The sequence below is a fragment of the Eubalaena glacialis genome, chromosome 15 (genome assembly GCF_028564815.1).
Source record: "Eubalaena glacialis isolate mEubGla1 chromosome 15, mEubGla1.1.hap2.+ XY, whole genome shotgun sequence".
Taxonomy (NCBI): Eukaryota; Metazoa; Chordata; class Mammalia; order Artiodactyla; family Balaenidae; genus Eubalaena; species Eubalaena glacialis.
Window position 1 is genome coordinate 83,052,005 of NC_083730.1, and position 19,683 is coordinate 83,071,687.

The window sequence follows — 19,683 nt, forward strand, 5'->3', positions numbered from 1 at the left end:
AAAAACAAACAAACAACTTATAGCTATGTAAAAAAAGAGCACCTGGACAAAACTGATTGCAGTTGAGGCAGAGGTCTGTCCTCACCAAGTTTGGCCTCTTAGCCGTTATTCATGGCAGAAGGAAGATTTGTGGGCCCAGGCTTAGAGGTCAAGTGGGATGGTTAAAATGGCGAACCCTGGAGTCAGACTAATGGGGTTCAATTCCTGACTCTGCCACACACACTTGGGTAAACGGCTTAACCCCTTTAGCTTCCATCTCCTCCTCTAAAACGGGGATCCCAGTAGTGCTTACCTCGTAGTGTTCAGTGGAATAATTAAATAAGATGGTGTGTGTAAAATGCTTGCCCTGCAGTAAGGATGCAATAAATATTTGCTCTTATTATTAGCAATTGACGTGTACCTGATAATGAGATAAATGCTGTAGGACAGTCCCTTGAACAGAGATTTCTGTTGGGAGATGCTGCACACCATAGCCCCTTCTTGAAGATTCATAATGTCCATTAAAGCCTCTGAGAACTCCTGGAGTAGACTTGTTTCTCTCTCTATCTTTTTAGATATGTAACACATTAAAAGCTTGAAGAAACAGTGTTGGTAAGATGCTCTAGATCCATGCTACTCAAAGTAGCATTGACATAACTTGGGAGCTTGTTAGAAATGCAGTCTCAGGCCTTAGCCAAGACCTACAGAATCAGAATCTGCATTCCCACAAGATCTCCAGGGGATTCATGTGCATATTACAGTGTGAGAGGCCCTAGATTAGAAAACATGTTTGTGAGGGATACATGAGGCATAGGAGCCAGAGTCTCAACCCTCAAGAGGGCTCCAGGAGAGGCAGACAGCAGAAGCAAGAAGAACTGCAATCCTGCAGCCTGTGGAATGAAAACCACATTCACAGAAAGATAGACAAGATGAAAAGGCAGAGGGCTATGTACCAGATGAATGAACAAGATAAAACCCCAGAAAAACAACTAAATGAAGTGGAGATAGGCAACCTTCCTGAAAAAGAATTCAGAATAATGATAGTGAAGATGATCCAGGACCTCGGAAAAAGAATGGAGGCAAAGATCGAGAAGATGCAAGAAATGTTTAACAAAGACCTAGAAGAATTAAAGAACAAACAAACAGAAATGAACAATACAATAACTGAAATGAAAACTACACTAGAAGGAATCAATAGCAGAATAACTGAGGCAGAAGAACGGATAAGTGACCTGGAAGACAGAATGGTGGAATTCACTGCTGCAGAACAGAATAAAGAAAAAAGAATGAAAAGAAATGAAGACAGTCTAAGAGACCTCTGGGACAACATTAAACGCAACAACATTCACATTATAGGGATCCCAGAAGGAGAAGAGAGAGAGAAAGGACCCGAGAAAATATCTGAAGAGATTATAGTCGAAAAGTTTCCTAACGTGGGAAAGGAAATAACCACCCAAGTCCAGGAAACGCAGAGAGTCCCATACAGGATAAACCCAAGAAGAAACACGCCAAGACACATAGTAATCAAATTGCCAAAAACTAAAGACAAAGAAAAACTGTTGAAAGCAGCAAGGGAAAAACGACAAATAACATACAAGGGAACTCCCATAAGGTTAACAGCTGATTTCTCAGCAGAAACTCTACAAGCCAGAAGGGAGGGGCATGATATACTTAAAGTGATGAAAGGGAAGAACCTACAACCAAGATTACTCTACCCGGCAAGGATCTCATTTAGATTTGATGGAGAAATCAAAAGCTTTACAGACAAGAAAAAGCTAAGAGAATTCAGCACCACCAAACCAGCTCTACAACAAATGCTAAAGGAACTTCTCTAAGTGGGAAACACAAGAGAAGAAAAGGACCTACAAAAACAAACCCAAAACAATTAAGAAAATGGTCATAGGAACATACATATCGATAATTACCTTAAACGTGAATGGATTAAATGCTCCAGCCAAAAGACACAGGCTCGCTGAATAGATACAAAAACAAGACCCATATATATGCTGTCTACAAGAGACCCACTTCAGACCTAGGGACACATACAGACTGAAAGTGAGGGGATGGAAAAAGATATTCCATGCAAATGGAAATCAAAAGAAAGCTGGAGTAGCTATACTCATATCAGATAAAATAGACTTTAAAATAAAGAATGTTACAAGAGACAAGGAAGGACACTACATAATGATCAAGGGATCAATCCAAGAAGAAGATATAACAATTATAAATATATATGCACCCAACATAGGAGCACCTCATTACATAAGGCAATTGCTAACAGCTATAAAAGAGGAAATTGACAGTAACACAATAATAGTGGGGGACTTTAACACCTCACTTACACCAATGGACAGATCATCCAAAATGAAAATAAATAAGGAAACAGAAGCTTTAAATGACACAATAGACCAGATAGATTTAATTGATATTTATAGGACATTCCATCCAAAAACAGCAGATTACACGTTCTTCTCAAGTGCGCACGGAACATTCTCCAGGATAGATCACATCTTGGGTCACAAATCAAGCCTCAGTAAATTTAAGAAAATTGAAATCATATCAAGCATCTTTTCTGACCACAACGCTATGAGATTAGAAATGAATTACAGGGGAAAAAGCGTAAAAAACACAAACACATGGAGGCTAAACAATACGTTACTAAATAACCAAGAGATTACTGAAGAAATCAAAGAGGAAATCAAAAAATACCTAGAGACAAATGACAATGAAAACACGACAACCCAAAACCTATGGGATGCAGCAAAAGCAGTTCTAAGAGGGAAGTTTATAGCTATACAAGCCTACCTAAAGAAACAAGAAAAATCTCAAGTAAACAATCTAACCTTACACCCAAAGAAACTAGAGAAAGAAGAACAAACAAAACCCAAAGTTAGCAGAAGGAAAGAAATCATAAAGATCAGAGCAGAAATAAATGAAATAGAAACAAAGAAAACAATAGCAAAGATCAATAAAACTAAAAGCTGGTTCTTTGAGAAGATAAACAAAATTGATAAGCCATTAGCCAGACTCATCAAGAAAAAGAGGGAGAGGACTCAAATCAATAAAATCAGAAATGAAAAAGGAGAAGTCACAACAGACACCGCAGAAATACAAAGCATCCTAAGAGACTACTACAAGCAACTTTATGCCAATAAAATGGACAACCTGGAAGAAATGGACAAATTCTTAGAAAGGTATAACCTTCCAAGACTGAACCAGGAAGAAGCAGAAAATATGAACAGACCAATCACAAGTAATGAAATTGAAACTGTGATTAAAAATCTTCCAACAAACAAAAGTCCAGGACCAGATGGCTTCACAGGTGAATTCTATCAAACATTTAGAGAAGAGCTAACACCTATCCTTCTCAAACTCTTCCAAAAAATTGCAGAGGAAGGAACACTCCCAAACTCATTCTATGAGGCCACCATCACCCTGATACCAAAACCAGACAAAGACACTACAAAAAAAGAAAATTACAGACCAATATCACTGATGAATATAGATGCAAAAATCCTCAACAAAATACTAGCAAACAGAATCCAACAACACATTAAAAGGTCATACACCTTGATCAAGTGGGATTTATCCCAGGGATGCAAGGATTCTTCAATATACACAAATCAATCAATGTGATACACCATATTAACAAATTGAAGAATAAAAACCATATGATCATCTCAATAGATGCAGAAAAAGCTTTTGACAAAATTCAACACCCATTTATGGTAAAAACTCTCCAGAAAGTGGGCATAGAGGGAACCTACCTCAACATAATAAAGGCCATATACAAGAAGCCCACAGCAAACAACATTCTCAATGGTGAAAAACTGAAAGCATTTCCTCTAAGATCGGGAACAAGACAAGGATGTCCACTCTCACCACTATTATTCAACATAGTTTTGGAAGTCCTAGCCACAGCAATCAGTGAAGAAAAAGAAATAAAAAGAATACAAATTGGAAAAGAAGAAGTAAAACTGTCACTGTTTGCAGATGACACGATACTATACATAGAGAATCCTAAAGATGCCACCAGAAAACTACTAGAGCTAATCAATGAATTTGGTAAAGTTGCAGGATACAAAATTAATGCACAGAAATCTCTTGCATTCCTATACACTAATGATGAAAAATCTGAAAGAGAAATTAAGGAAACCCTCCCATTTACCATTGCAACAACAAGAATAAAATACCTAGGAGTAAACCTACCTAGGGAGACAAAAGACCTGTATGCAGAAAACTATAAGACACTGATGAAAGAAATTAAAGATGATACCAACAGATGGAGAGATATACCATGTTCTTGGATTGGAAGAATCAATATTGTGAAAATGACTCTACTACCCAAAGCAATCTACAGATTCAATGCAATCCCTATCAAATTACCAACAGCACTTTTTACAGAACTAGAACAAAAAATCTTAAAATTTGTATGGTCACACAGAAGACCCCGAATAGCCAAATCAGTCTTGAGGGAAAAAAACGGAGCTGGAGGAGTCAGACTCCCTGACTTCAGACTATACTACAAAGCTACAGTAATCAAGACAATATGGTACTGGCACAAAAACAGAAACATAGATCAATGGAACAGGATAGAAAGCCCAGAGATAAACCCACGCACCTATGGTCAACTAACATGACAAAAGAGGCAAGGATATACAATGGAGAAAAGACAGTCTCTTCAATAAGTGGTGCTGGGAAAACTGGACAGCTACATGTAAAAGAATGAAATTAGAACACTCCCTAACACCATACACAAAAATAAACTCAAAATGGATTCGAGACCTAAATGTAAGTCCGGACACTATAAAACTCTTAGAGGGAAACATAGGAAGAACACTCTTTGACATAAATCACAGCAAGATCATTTTTGACCCACCTCCTAGAGTAATGGAAATAAAAACAAAAATAAACAAATGGGACCTACTGAAACTTAAAAGCTTTTGCACAGCAAAGGAAACTACAAACAAGACGAAAAGACAACCCTCAGAATGGGAGAAAATATTTGCAAATGAATCAATGGACAAAGGATTAATCTCCAAAGTATATAAACAGCTCATGCAGCTCAGTATTAAAAAAACAAACAACCCAATCCAAAAATGGGCAGAAGACCTAAATAGACATTTCTCCAAAGAAGACATACCGATGGCCAAAAAGCACATGAAAAGCTGCTCAACATCACTAATTATTTTTTTTTTAAACATCTTTATTGAAGTATAATTGCTTTACAATGGTGTGCTAGCTTCTGCTTTACAACAAAGTGAATCAGTTACACATATACATATGTTGCCGTATCTCTTCCCTCTTGCATCTCCCTCCCTCCCACCCTCCCTATCCCACCCCTCTAGGTGGTCACAAAGCACCGAGCTGATCTCCCTGTGCTATGCGGCTGCTTCCCACTAGTTATCTATTTTACATTTGGTAGTGTATATATGTCCATGACACTCTCTCACCCTGTCACATATCACCCCTCCCCCTCCCCATATCCTCAAGTCCATTCTCTAGTAGGTCTGTGTCTTTATTCCCATCTTGCCACTAGGTTCTTCATGACCTCTTTTTTTTTTTTTCCCTTAGATTCCATATATATGTGTTAGCATACTGTATTTGTTTTTCTCTTTCTGACTTACTTCACTCTGTATGACAGACTCTAACTCCATCCACCTCATTACAAACACCTCCATTTCATTTCTTTTTATGGCTGAGTAATATTCCATTGTATATATGTGCCACATCTTCTTTATCCATTCATCCGATGATGGACACCTAGGTTGCTTCCATGTCCTGGCTATTGTAAACAGAGCTGCAATGAATATTTTGGTACATGACTCTTTTTGAATTATGGTTTTCTCAGGGTATATGCCCAGTAGTGGGATTGCTGGGTCATATGGTAGTTCTATTTTTAGTTTTTTAAGGAACCTCCATACTGTTCTCCATAGTGGCTGTATCAATTTACATTCCCACCAACAGTGCAAGAGGGTTCCCTTTTCTCCACACCCTCTCCAGCATTTATTGTTTCTAGATTTTTTGATGATGGCCATTCTGACCGGTGTGAGATGGTACCTCATTGTAGTTTTGATTTGCATTTCTCTAATGATTAATGATGTTGAGCATTCTTTCATGTGTCTGTTGGCAATCTGTATCTCTTCTTTGGAGAAATGTCTATTTAGGTCTTCTGCCCATTTTTGGATTGGGTTGTTTGTTTTTTTGTTATTGAGCTGCCTGAGCTGCTTGTAAATCTTGGAGATTAATCCTTTGTCCGTTGCTTCATTTGCAAATATTTTCTCCCATTCTGAGGGTTGTCTTTTGGTCTTGTTTATGGTTTCCTTTGCTGTGCAAAAGCTTTTAAGTTTCATTAGGTCCCATTTGTTTATTTGTGTTTTTATTTCCATTTCTCTAGGACCTGGGTCAAAAAGGATCTTGCTGTGACTTATGTCATACAGTGTTCTGCCTATGTTTTCCTCTAAGAGTTTGATAGTGTCTGGCCTTACACTTAGGTCTTTAATCCATTTTGAGTTTATTTTTGTGTATGGTGTTAGGGAGTGTTCTAATTTCATACTTTTACATGTACCTGTCCAATTTTCCCAGCACCACTTATTGAAGAGGCTGTCTTTTCTCCACTGTATATGCTTGCCTCCTTTATCAAAGATAAGGTGACCATATGTGCGTGGGCTTATCTCTGGGCTTTCTATCCTGTTCCATTGATCTATATTTCTGTTTTTGTGCCAGTACCAAACTGTCTTGATTACTGTAGCTTTGTAATATAGTCTGAAGTCAGGGAGCCTGATTCCTCCAGCTCCATTTTTCGTTCTCAAGATTGCTTTGGCTATTCGGGGTCTTTTGTGTTTCCATACAAATTGTGAAATTTTTTGTTCTAGTTCTGTGAAAAATGCCAGTGGTAGTTTGATAGGGATTGCATTGAATCTGTAGATTGCTTTGGGTAGCAGAGTCATTTTCACAATGTTTATTCTTCCAATCCAAGAACATGGTATATCTCTCCATCTATTTGTATCATCTTTAATTTCTTTCATCAGTGTCCTATAATTTTCTGCATACAGGTCTTTTGTCTCCTTAGGTAGGTTTATTCCTAGGTATTTTATTCTTTTTGTTGCAATGGTAAACGGGAGTGTTTTCTTAATTTCACTTTCAGATTTTTCATCATTAGTATACAGGAATGCAAGAGATTTCTGTGCATTAATTTTGTATCCTGCTACTTTACCAAATTCATTGATTAGCTCTAGTAGTTTTCTGGTAGCATCTTTTGGATTCTCTATGTATAGTATCATGTCATCTGCAAACAGTGACAGCTTTACTTCTTCTTTTCCGATTTGGATTCCTTGGATTTCTTTTTCGTCTCTGATTGCTGTGGCTAACACTTCCAAAACTATGTTGAATAATAGTGGTGAGAGTGGGCAACCTTGTCTTGTTCCTGATCTTAGTGGAAATGGTTTCAGTTTTTCACCATTGAGGACAATGTTGGCTGTGGGTTTGTCATATACGGCCTTTATTATGTTGAGGAAAGTTCCCTCTATGCCTACTTTCTGCAGGACTTTTATCATAAATGGGTGTTGAATTTTGTCGAAAGCTTTCTCTGCATCTATTGAGATGATCATATGGTTTTTCTCCTTCAATTTGTTAATATGATGTATCACGTTGATTGATTTGCGTATATTGAAGAATCCTTGCATTCCTGGAATAAACCCCACTTGATCATGGTGTATGATCCTTTTAATGTGCTGTTGGATTCTGTTTGCTAGTATTTTGTTGAGGATTTTTGCATCTATGTTCATCAGTGATATTGGCCTGTAGTTTTCTTTCTTTGTGACATCTTTGCCTGGTTTTGGTATCAGGGTGATGGTGGCCTCGTAGAATGAGTTGGGGAGTGTTCCTCCCTCTGCAATATTTTGGAAGAGTTTGAGAAGGATAGGTGTTAGCTCTTCTCTAAATGTTTGATAGAATTCGCCTGTGAAGCCATCTGGTCCTGGGCTTTTGTGTGTTGGAAGATTTTTAATCACAGTTTCAATTTCAGTGCTTGTGATTGGTCTGTTCATATTTTCTATTTCTTCCTGGTTCAGTCTCGGCAGGTTGTGCATTTCTAAGAATCTGTCCATTTCTTCCAGGTTGTCCATTTTATTAGCATAGAGTTGCTTGTAGTAATCTCTTATGATTGTTTGTATTTCTGCAGTGTCAGTGGTTACTTCTCCTTTTTCATTTCTAATTCTATTAATTTGAGTCTTCTCCTTTTTTCTCTTGATGAGTCTGGCTAATGGTTTATCAATTTTGTTTATCTTCTCAAAGAACCAGCTTTTAGTTTCATTGATTTTTGCTATTGTTTCCTTCATTTCTTTTTCATTTATTTCTGATCTGATCTTTATGATTTCTTTCCTTCTGCTAGCTTTGGGGTTTTTTTGTTCTTCTTTCTCTAATTGCTTTAGGTGCAAGGTTAGGTTGTTTATTCGAGATGTTTCCTGTTTCTTGATGTAGGCTTGTATTGCTATAAACTTCCCTCTTAGAACTGCTTTTGCTGCATCCCATAGGTTTTGGATCGTCGTGTCTCCATTGTCATTTGTTTCTAGGTATTTTTTGATTTCCCCTTTGATTTCTTCAGTGATCACTTCGTTATTAAGTAGTGTATTGTGTAGCCTCCATGTGTTTGTATTTTTTACAGATCTTTTCCTGTAATTGATATCTAGTCTCATAGCGTTGTGGTCAGAAAAGATACTTGATACGATTTCAATTTTTTTAAATTTACCAAGGCTTGATTTGTGACCCAAGATATGATCTATCCTGGAGAATGTTCCATGAGCACTTGAGAAAAATGTGTATTCTGTTGTTTTTGGGTGGAATGTCCTATAAATATCAATTAAGTCCATCTTGTTTAATGTATCATTTAAAGCTTGTGTTTCCTTATTTATTTTCATTTTGGATGATCTGTCCATTGGTGAAAGTGGGGTGTTAAAGTCCCCTACTATGATTGTGTTACTGTCGATTTCCCCTTTTATGGCTGTTAGTATTTGCCTTATGTATTGAGGTGCTCCTTTGTTGGGTGCATAAATATTTACAATTGTTATACCTTCCTCTTGGATCGATCCCTTGATCATTATATAGTGTCCATCTTTGTCTCTTGTAATTGTCTTTATTTTAAAGTCTATTTTGTCTGATATGAGAATTGCTACTCCAGCTTTCTTTTGATTTCCATTTGCATGGAATATCTTTTTCCATCCCCTCACTTTCAGTCTGTATGTGTCTCTAGGTCTGAAGTGGGTCTCTTGTAGACAGCATATATATGGGTCTTGTTTTTGTATCCATTCAGCCAGTCTGTGTCTTTTGGTGGGAGCATTTAATCCATTTACATTTAAGGTAATTATCGATATGTATGTTCCTATTCCCATTTTCTTAAATGTTTTGGGTTTGTTATTGTAGGTGTTTTCCTTCTCTTGTGTTTCTTGCCTAGAGAAGTTCCTTTAGCATTTGTTGTAAAGCTGGTTTGGTGGTGCTGAACTCTCTCAGCTTTTGCTTGTCTGTAAAGGTTTTAATTTCTCCATCAAATCTGAATGACATCCTTGCTGGGTAGAGTAATCTTGGTTGTAGGTTTTTCTCCTTCATCACTTTAAGTATATCCTGCCACTCCCTTCTGGCTTGCAGCGTTTCTGCTGAAAGATCAGCTGTTAACCTTATGGGGATGCCCTTGTGTGTTATCTGTTGTTTTTCCCTTGCTGCTTTTAATATGTTTTCTTTATATTTAATTTTTGATAGTTTGATTAATATGTGTCTTGGTGTGTTTCTCCTTGGATTTATCCTGTATGGGACTCTCTGTGCTTCCAGGACTTGATTAACTATTTCCTTTCCCATATTAGGGAAGTTTTCAACTATAATCTCTTCAAATATTTTCTCAGTCCCTTTCTTTTTCTCTTCTTCTTCTGGGACCCCTATAATTCGAATGTTGGTGCGTTTAATGTTGTCCCAGAGGTCTCTGAGACTGTCCTCAGTTCTTTTCATTCTTTTTTCTTTATTCTGGTCTGCAGTAGTTATTTCCACCATTTTATCTTCCAGGTCACTTATCCGTTCTTCTGCCTCAGTTATTCTGCTATTGATCCCATCTAGAGTATTTTTAATTTCATTTATTGTGCTTGTCATCGTTTCTTGGTTCCTCTTTAGTTCTTCTACGTCCTTGTTAAATGTTTCTTGCATTTTGTCTATTCTATTTCCAAGACTTTGGATCATCCTTACTATCATTATTCTGAATTCTTTTTCAGGTAGACTACCTATTTCCTCTTCATTTGTTAGGTCTGGTGTGTTTTGACCCTGCTCCTTCATCTGCTGTGTGTTTTTCTGTCTTCTCATTTTCCTTATCTTACTGTGTTTGGGGTCTCCTTTTCACAGGCTGCAGGTTCGTAGTTCCCGTTGTTTTTGGTATCTGTCCCCAGTGGCTAAGGTTGGTTCAGTGGGTTGTGTAGGTTTCCTGGTGGAGGGAACTAGTGCCTGTGTTCTGGTGGATGAGGCTGGATGTTGTCTTTCTGGTGGGTTCGTCCACGTCTGGTGGTGTGTTTTGGGGTGTCTGTGGCCTTATTATGATTTTAGGCAGCCTCTCTGTTAATGGATGGGGCTGTGTTCCTCTCTTGCTAGTTGTTTGGCATAGGGTGTCCAGCACTGTAGCTTGCTGGTCGTTGAGTGAAGCTGGGTCTTGATGTTGAGATGGAGATCTGTGAGAGATTTTCGCCGTTTGGTATTACGTGGAGCTGGGAGGTCTCTTGTGGACCAGTGTCCTGAAGTTGGCTCTCCCACCTCAGAGGCACATCCCTGATGCCTGGCTGGAGCACCAAGAGCCTTTCATCCACACGGCTCAGAATAAAAGGGAGAAAAAATGGAAAGAAAGGAAAAAAGAGGATAAAATAAAATAAAATAAAGCAATTATAATAAAAAATAAGAAAAAAAATTATTAAAAGTAAATTTATTAAGAAAAAAAAATTTTTTTTAATTTTTAAAAATAGATTTATTAATTTTTTATACTAAAAATAAGAAAAAAATTATTTAGAAAAAATTATTAAGAAAAAAATTTTTTTAATTTTTTAAAATAAAAAATATGAAAAAACTTATTAAAAATTTTTTTAAAAATAGAAAATAAGGAAAAAATCATTAAGAAAACATTTATTAGGGAAAAAAAAAATTTTAAGCCAAAAAAAAAAAAAAAAAAAAAAAACGGACGGACCTAACCCTAGGACTAACAGTGAGAGCAAAGCTATACAGACAAAATCTCACCCAGAAGCATACACATCTACACTCACAAAAAAAACGAAAAGGGGAAAAGTTAATATATCCTGCTCCCAAAGTCCATCTCCTAAATTTGGGATGATTCGTTGTCTATTCAGGTATTCAACAGATGCAGGCACATCAAGTTGTTTGTGGAGCTTTAATCCGCTGCTTCCGAGGCTGCTGGGAGAGATTTCCCTTTCTCTTCTTTGTTCGTACAGCTCCCGGGGTTCAGCTTTGGATTTGGACCCGCCTCTGCATGTAGGTCCCCTGAGGGCGTCTGTTCCCCGCCCAGACAGAACGGGGTTAAAGGAGCAGCTGATTCGGGGGCTCTGGCTCAGTCAGGCCGGGGGGAGGGAGCGGTACGGAGGAGGCGGGGCGAGCCTGCGGCGGCAGAAGCCGGCGTGACGTTGTAGCAGCCTGAGGCGCGCCGTGCGCTCTCCCGGGGAAGTTGTCCCCGGATTACGGGAGCCTGGCCGTGGCGGGCTGCACAGGCTCCCGGGAGGGGCGGTGTGGAGAATGACCTGTGCTTGCCCACAGGCTGTTTGGTGGCGGCAGCAGCAGCCTTAGCGTCTCATGCCCGTCTCTGGGGTCCGCGCTGATAGCCGCGGCCCGCGCCCGTCTCTGGAGTTCGTTTAAGTGGCGCTCTGAATCCCCTCTCCTTGCACGCCGCGAAACAAAGAGGCAAGAAAAAGTCTCCTGCCTCTTCGGCAGCTGCAGACTTTTTCTCGTGCACCCTCCCAGCTAGTTGTGGTGCGCTAGACCCTTCAGGCTGTGTTCACGCAGCCAACCCCAGTCCTCTCCCTGGGATCCGACCGAAGCCCGCGCCTCAGCTCCCAGCCCCCGCCCGCCCCGGCGGGTGAGCAGACAAGCCTCTCGGGCTGGTGAGTGCTGCTCGGCGCCGAGCCTCTGTGCGGGAATCTCTCCGTTTTTCCCTCTGCGTCCCTGTTGCTGTGGGATCCGCGCTGATAGCCGCGGCTCGCGCCCGTCTCTGGAGCTCGTTTAGGCGGCGCTCTGAATCCCCTCTCCTTGCGCGCCGCGAAACAAAGAGGCAAGAAAAATTCTCTTGCCTCTTTGGCAGCTGCAGTCTTTTTCCCGGACTCCCTCCCGGCTAGCACCGAAGCCCGAGCCCCAGCTCCCAGGCCCCGCCCGCCCCGGCGGCTGAGCAGACAAGCCTCTCGGGCTGGTGAGTGCTGGTCGGCACCGCTCCTCTGTGCGGGAATCTCCGCTTTGCCCTCCGCACCAATGTGGCTGCGCTCTCCTCCGTGGCTCCGAAGCTTCCCCCCTCTGCTACCCGCAGTCTCTGCCCACGAAGGGGCTTCCTAGTGTGTGGAAACCTTTCCTCCTTCACAGCTCCCTTCCACTGGTGCAGGTCCCGTCCCTATTCTTTTGTCTCTGTTATTTCTTTTTTCTTTTGCCCTACCCAAGTACGTGGGGATTTTCTTGCCTTTTGGGAGGTCTGACGTCTTCTGCCAGCGTTCAGTGGGTGTTCTGTAGGAGCAGTTCCACGTGTAGATGTATTTCTCATGTATCTGTGGGGAGGAAGGTGATCTCCGCGTCTTACTCTTCCGCCATCTTGCCCCTCCTCCTCACTAATTATTAAAGAAATGCAAGTCAAAGCCACAGTGAGGTATCACCTCACACCAGTTAGAATGGGCATCACCAGAAAATCTACAAACAACAGATGCTGGAGAGGGTGTGGAGAAAAGGGAACCCTCTTGCACTGTTGGTGGGAATGTAAATTGATACAACCACTATGGAGAACAGTGTGGAATTTCTTTAAAAACCTAAAGTTAGAATTACCATATGATCCAGCAATCCCACTACTGGGCATATACCCAGAGAAAACCATAATTCAAAAAGACACATGCACCCCAATGTTCATTGCAGCGCTATTTACAATAGCCAGGTCATGGAAGCAACCTAAATGCCCATCGACAGACAAATGGATAAAGAAGATGTGGTACATATATACAATGGAATATTACTCAGCCATAAAAAGGAACGAAATTGGGTCATTTGTAGAGACGTGGATGAATCTAGAGACTGTCATACAGAGTGAAGTAAGTCAGAAAGAGAAAAACAAATATCGAATATTAACGTATATATGTGGAATCTAGAAAAATGGTACAGATGAACCCGTTTGCAGGGCAGAAACTGAGACACAGATGCAGAGAACAAACGTATGGATACCAAGGGGGGAAAGCAGTGGGGGGGATGGTGGTGGTGCTGTGATGAATTGGGAGATTGGGATTGATATATATATACTAATATGTATAAAATGGATAACTAATAAGAACGTGCTGTATAAAAAATTAATAAAATAAAAATTAAAAAAAGAAAACAAACTCATAGATACAGAGAAAAAAATGGGTGATTGCCAGAGGGGAGGGCATGGGGACTGGGAGAAATAGGTAAAGGGGAATACAGGGTAAAAACCTACAGTTATAAAATAAATAAGCCACGCGGTTGTAATTAAAAAAAAAAAAAAAAAAAAAAGAGGACTCCCAGATCTCACGTACCAGAAACCAGTAAGGTGTAAAGTGGAAAAAGGAGGCTAGACTGTTTGCTGCAGACTGTGAATGTCATAGGGATATAGAGACGGGAAAAAGAGTACGTAGGTTGCAAAAGTCTAAGAGGGCTTCTTGGAGGAGGTGAACCTAGAGCTGTAAATCAGAGGACAGGGATGGTGAGAAGGGGTAGAGAGTGCACTGTGAATTTGAAGAGGAATACAAGGAAAGTCACTTCTGGTCCAGTGTAGACTCACAGAATTGGAGAGGTTCACCCTGACCTCAGCTCCCTTGAGAGGAAGCCTCTGCTCTGCCCTCTCAACAAGTCAGCTAACTTAGGACCCTCCTAAATTGGCCCTTTTGGCTGTAGGGGCCCTTAAATGCATGTCCTGGAACTGTAAACCTCATAGCTCCAAAGCCTCCACTTTGCTGAGCACACACAAGCCCTTTGGTGCCAAGACACCCCTGCCCCTGGGCTGACCCTCTTTCTCCAGGTCCCTGCTGTCACAGGCACCAGCGTGTGGTTTTCATCATAACAACATTTAGCCTTTATTGAGCATCTGCTATGTGCAGATTTACATTTACATTTTACATTTACATTTACATTTTATCTCTGATCTGCACAATGGCCCTGGAGGTCTTATTTATTCATGAGTATAGCTCAGCCTTTAAGTTTCCCAGCCCCTCTTACCAACGCTGAGGAAATTGGGACAAAGTCCCTTCCTTTGGGGCATCCCCGTCTACCTCTTTTAGCAACACTGAGGTCTCCTTTTTCAGAGCTCTCCAGGGCACTGTCCCCTTTTACCACTGTGTCAGGCTCAGCAGTGATTAAACTTGGGACTGATTTGTTCTGGTGTTTATTATCTGTGACCTCATCGCTACTCCATTCTGGGTAAAAGAATAGTGAGTTTTTAGAAGCCTCCTAAAGGTCATTAATTTACATCAGTTTAGTAGGAACTGGGTACTGAAAACCCCTTTAAAGGATTATTTGCAAGAGCTGTTTTCATTAGCATGTTGGGTTTAGGTTTCTGTTAAATAATGCCCTGGGTAGTGAGTTGGAGGAAGACTTTATTGTCTGTGGGAAAGGCGTTAATCAAGGGTACTGGTGCAGACAGAGTTGGATTAAGAAGCAGGTAATCAGAGAACTGGTCCAGTTTCAAGAAGGGCTAAAACATCACTGGAAATAGAATAAGATGGAGGAAATTGTGTTGGCCAGAACATCTCTCAGAAAGATTCCAGTGGTTAGAAGGAACACTTGGCTGAGTTGCTTTGATGGGGATCGGAGGCTCGCTGCCATGACAATGGAAACTCACTCAATTGCCTTCTAGGTGAGTGGGGTCTCATTACCTGAGGGACTTTGCCCCGTGGGCTAAACAAGCTGCGGGCTGAAGCTGAGTTCCCTGGGTGATAGAGGAGAGGCTCCAATGATGTAGGTAGGGCTTTTTATAAACCTGTTAGGTTTGTTCATTCACTCACTTATTTGTTGCATTAATCAATCCTTCAATCTTATGTTCAATAAATATTTATCCAGCTCCTACTTTGTGCCAAGTACCTTTCTAGATGCTGGGGATGAAACAATGACCATAACAGACAAGATTCCTGTCCCTCAGGAACACCCTAGTCGGGGTGTGGGAAGATGATAAACAAATAAACGAACAGGGCAATTTCATGTTGCACTAAGGGGTAGGCTGGCCAATGGCCTTTGTGCTAGCTGTTTATGAACTAGCTGTTCAAACAGAGATGAAGATGAGTCCCTGGGCCAATCAGGTCCTCTCTCTTGGGAATTTGAACTATAGACACAGGCAAGGTTGGTCAGTTAGTAGCTGCAGGAAAAAAAAATTCCAACCCTCCCCTGTCTAGTCTGCCATAGTCCATTAAAATAACAACTTCTACCCTTCTAGAAGTACCAGGGAGGGCGTCAGTCCATTCCTCCTTCTCCTTTTCTCACTCTACCAGTGGGGTGAATAGATGATCTGTTGGTGAAGCTGGGAACAGGTCTGAGTGTGGCCAGCTTGGTGTCTTTGTCAAGCTCTGGTTTCAGAGTTGCCCTGCTGTTCAGGACGTCTGTTCTCAGCTCCTGCTCCTCTGTAGTGAGATGACCTGTATTCTCTCCTCCGTCAGGTCTCTTCTTGGTCAGCAGGTGTGGGCCAGGCTGGCTGGAGAGCAGACTCCTTGCTGAGGGAAGAATCAAGGTCTAGACTGGAGGTGGGGGGAAGGAGTGGAATTCTTGCCTCTTGTCACAAGTCTACACTGTGTTCCTAAGTGCAGCTTTACCACCCCCAAAGTTGATGTCTTCATCCCAGTTTGACTCCTATGACTATTTCTCAACTGGATCAGAACCCATGGGGGGAAGAGATGTTACTGGAAACTCAGAGACCTCAGTGGAACCAGAAAGTTGTACAAAGAGAGGCAATACAGAGGGAGCAGATGAGATGTATGAGCGATAGATCTCTAGAGGGAAGACACAAAAACACCCTGCAGCTCTTGGAGGATGGCAAGATAACCCATTCACTAGGGCTGTTCTCGGAATCTGAGACACCTTCCTATTCCCCAGTCATGCTCCTGCCTTGGTACAGTCTGCCTGGCTGGTGGTTCTGCAGTTCCTTAGAGATGCCCGTCTCTGTTCCTGCAGGCACATCCTTGAAACAGGCTGCCTTGCTTGTGTTTGCTTGAGTGAGTTCTTGGCAACTGGAAGAACCTAACTAATGTGGAATGAAAAGGCTTAATATACAGGCTTCCTCCATCCTGAGAGATTCAATATGCTTTAACCAGCAAACACTTTTTTGAAGCCATAGCATATGCCAGGTCCTTAGCTAGACCTTGAGAATAATAAGACCTAATATTTGTAGTGTTTTCTAGTTTTCAGGCACTTTTCCAAGCTCAACTTAGCTCATCTCATCCTCGTAATACAATTCCATAAGTAAAAGTATTTTCATTTACAGAAGGGAAGGCAGAGGCACAGAGAGTTTAAGTAACATGCTCCAGATCTCACGGCTAGCGGGGATTACGTGTCAATCTGGATTCCCCCAGAAGCAGCCCCTGAGATAAGAACTTGAGTGCAAGTTGAGGAGCGAAGGTGACAGAGTGGAGGAGTGAGACAAGAAAGGGAAGGCAGCTACTCAAAGGTGCCTCATCAACTATAATTTTTAATTTTAAGTGTCAGCTTGGCTGGGCTAAGGGAGGCCCATAGAGCTGGTAAAGCATTATTTCTGGGTGTGTCTGTGAGGGTGTTTCTGGAAGAGATTAGCATTGGAATCTACAGACTGAGTAAAGATGTGCCTATCATGTGGGTGGGCATCATCCCATGTGTTGAGAGCCTGAATAGGACAGAAAGGTGGAGGAAGGGCGAATTTGCTCTCTCTCTGTTTGAACTGGGATGTTGACTTCCCCTGCCCTTGGACATTGATGCTTCTGCTTCTTGGATCTTTGAACGTGGACTGGATTACACCACCGGCTCTCTTGGGTCTCCAGCTTGTAGAGGGCAGATCATAATCACACGAGCCCATTCCTAGAATAAATACCCTCATGTAGATATAGATATAGACTGATATAGATCTATAATCTATTGATAGACCATCTATATATATAATATCAAAGAATCTACATCTATATCTATCTGTCCTGCTGGTTCTGTTTCTCTGGAGAACCCTGACTAATACATCAAGCCAGCTACCACTGCACTGTGTGATAACATTCTGCACTTCCTCACGTAGCTCACTGTGGGGGGAGCAGGTAGGAACCCGACTTCCTTCCCACCAGATGCCCGAGTTCAGACTTTGACGGAGTGGGAGGGAGCGCTGGGCAGGGAGAGGTGGATTCTGCTGGGGTCGGTAGTGGCTCCGGGAGGCTTCTCGGAGGAGAAGACCATGGGGGTGAGCCCTGAAGGATGACCAGGACATGCTGGGAAGTGGGAAAGGTGTAGAGAAAAATACCCCAGCCGAGGCAGAGAGGTAAGGAGGAGCACGGTAGTGTTTGGGGGGCAGAGTGTGGCTGGTGAGGTTGAAATGCAGGTTTGCGCCGGAGCGGACAGAACCACAGCAGCGGCAGTACTGAGTATCTTAACTGAGGACTTACTTTCTGCCAGGATTGCCAACAGATAATCTGCCTTCTTCCCTCCTGCCGATCTCCAGCGGCGGGCCGTCCTCTAATTCCCATTTTGCAGATGCAGGTGAGCCTCAGCGGGAGACTGATGTCTGAGGTCATGCAGCTAACAAGTGGCACTGCCACAATTTGACCCCTATGCTGACCTCTGAGCGCACTTTCTTTCTCTTAACCCTGTGATGCTCTCTCGAAGGGCCTTGTAGTTCATGAAAGAGATCTGAGCATAACTTTCTCGAGCAGGGGACTGATCCAAGAGACTTTTCAGAGATGGGGCAAACAAGACAAGGTGACCAAGTGAATGTCTTGCGGATGGGTGACCCCAAGGTTGATAGGCATTTTCAACACAGAGAGAGAAAAAGGATATGGGATTCAGAAATAGACCCACCTATAACATGTATGAGATATATATATGTATAATATATATTATATATTTTTTTAAAATGCTGTCTTAACCCAGTTTTGAGGGCCTGTCTGGAGGCTTTTAGTTCCTCTTCTTGAGCAGCTGATGATGGGGCTCTCACACTCTGGGGTCCCATTGCACCTGCCCTAATCATGCCAGAGCAAGTAGCAGCCAGTCCACAGGGAGCCCCAGAGACCCAGATAGCCCCGCTGTGCTTGCCGTACATAGGGTGCCCCTGCAGCAGCTCCAACTCGACGTTACCCTGCACCCAGTGCAAACCCCTGGGAGGCCCTGCATGGTGGCCTTCTCTCATTTGGAGCTGTCAGTGACAAAGACTTCTGCCCTTCCTCTATTTGAGTGTCAGTGTGTTGTGTCCTGCCATTAAAAGAATGTTTAAATCGTATACAGTATCCCCTGGGCTGGGATTCCTGGTTCTGCCACTTAATCACCGAGTGACCCTGGGAAAGTCGCTTCACCAATCTGAGTCTGTGTTTTCCTCCATGCAGCAGGATGACTAATGCATGCCCTGAGTGGACCAAGGAGAGGAATAGACGAAATAACATAGAGTCTCTGGCATGCCTTAACTCTTTTGGTTTTCACAAAGGGGCATTTTAGGCCTTAGAAAGCAGGGCTGGGGAAATGTTTTGGGCTGGGAGTTTAGTGGGAGTAGGGAGACTTCCCAGTGACCTGGAAATCCTAGAATGAAAATATCATCTGTTTCATCCACTGGGTCAACTCCTGCTTTGTAAATCCCAGTAAATGAGATTCTCCGAGTGGGTGGGGGGAGTCTTGGGAGGCTCAGGGGAGACCCTTAGATAAACAAATCAACAATTTGTGCTGCGCGTGTATGTTGCTTTTTTGGCACCTGTGCACCTATTTCCTCTCAGCCCGCAGATTCCAGAACACAACGAAGCATGCCCGTTCAACTTCAGAGATGTTTATGCTACAGGGCAGGAAGCCCAACACGTCCAAACGGCTCCAGGGGGGAGAAAGATGGCAAATAACAGCATGGAGCCCTCCACACCCACCCTGTCTCACTGTCTCCTTCCCCCACACAAACTGTAGAGGGAGAGCCCTGAGACCATCAAGATGAAAAGCAGCCTGTTTTCCATGCATGGGGGGACGGTGATGCGTCCGGATTCAGCTAGTTTGCAAACTGTTTGTCCGGGATCTTATATCTAAATTATGTTCCTCAAAATTTAATAAATGAGGTTTAATAAAATGCACTCAGTCGGCACTGATGAAATCTGTCGTGGAAAATATTACGATTTCATTGTTTTTATATAACCTTCTTGGGACCGGCTTCTTATTATTTCCACGCCTCCCCCTTTCCCTCCCATTTGCAGGTTTTTAAGTTTTGAGCTTAGCCGTGGAGTCCGGCGAAGCCCCCTGGAGGGTGATTCCCTCTCTCCCTCCTCCGTTACTTGCGGCAGGGAGGGGCTGGAT

General features: G+C 42.2%; 1 pseudogene; it reads right to left on the reverse strand.

Moving 5' to 3' along the window:
- LOC133075194 (NADH-ubiquinone oxidoreductase chain 5-like) overlaps positions 1 to 19,683 on the reverse strand; it is a 149,475-nt pseudogene that overhangs the window by 118,507 nt on the left and 11,285 nt on the right.